A 1,000-nucleotide genomic window follows, 5' to 3' on the forward strand; every position below is an offset into this window, starting at 1 on the left:
AAATCATACATCAGCAAAAATAAGTTATTTGTGAATGGAATGCATGGGAATGTGAAAGGAAGATTTGAAGCAATCAAGTAAGGTTAGGTGCTCCTGTGTCTCAACTATGCTGAATACTTGGGAAAATGCAAGGAATTTTTGGAAGTGAGCACCTGAATGACTAATTCTAAAAGCCTGGAGTGTGTCTGGTAGGGGGACTTTTTTGGGTCTCTTCTACTAAGCTTCCCATACCTACTTCCTGGAAATTTGCTTCCTCAAAGCTATGGATTAATGACATATCCTAGTCCAGGGATAAAAGAGGGTAGACATAAAATCCAAAACTTGACTTACATGTTAAGCTCAAGTCTGTGATGTGCTGTGTTCATGTGTTTTTTGGAACTGCCAGGAAGACCGAAATGAGTACCTGATTCAGGTAGATGGCTAGGTGGGCAGGTAAAGTGCTGATGCTCTCACTCCATAACCAGATATCTTCTCTCTTTTTTCAGTTTAAAAAAATCGATCTCCCTCCTGAACCACTTCTCCAAATTGGTTCTAATTTCATGTGTCAGTCAAAGCTGACCTTTCTGACCTTCTAGTCAGTGATAAGGAAGGAGATGAGAGAAAGGAGCACAGAGCAGATAGATCAATTTAGATGCTAAAGGGTAGGAGCACTTTCCTGACACTACCTCAGGTCCCTGCCTCTCACCTCACCTCCCTGTCTCTGTCCCACGCTTTTCCTCCCAGCATTATTCTGCTTTTCCCTTCTTCCCATCAGAGAAGGCAGAGATGGCCAGACTCACTGTGGCAGGAACTGTCTTGTTTGGAGAAGCCCCATTAGCTTCTTAGGTTTGAGCTCTGCTCTCCCTGCCTCCTCTGGGTGATTGCTGAGCTGAGGGAGCTATGTTGTGCTCATTCCTACCTGACCCCTCTGGAGAGTTTGCTCTGTGACCTCAAGTGAGGGTAATCAAAGTGATGGAACATTGTGTGTATGTGTGTGTGTGTGTGTGTGTGTGTGTGTGTG

This window comes from Galeopterus variegatus, unplaced genomic scaffold (assembly GCF_000696425.1).
Source record: "Galeopterus variegatus unplaced genomic scaffold, G_variegatus-3.0.2 Scaffold12918, whole genome shotgun sequence".
Taxonomy (NCBI): domain Eukaryota; kingdom Metazoa; phylum Chordata; class Mammalia; order Dermoptera; family Cynocephalidae; genus Galeopterus; species Galeopterus variegatus.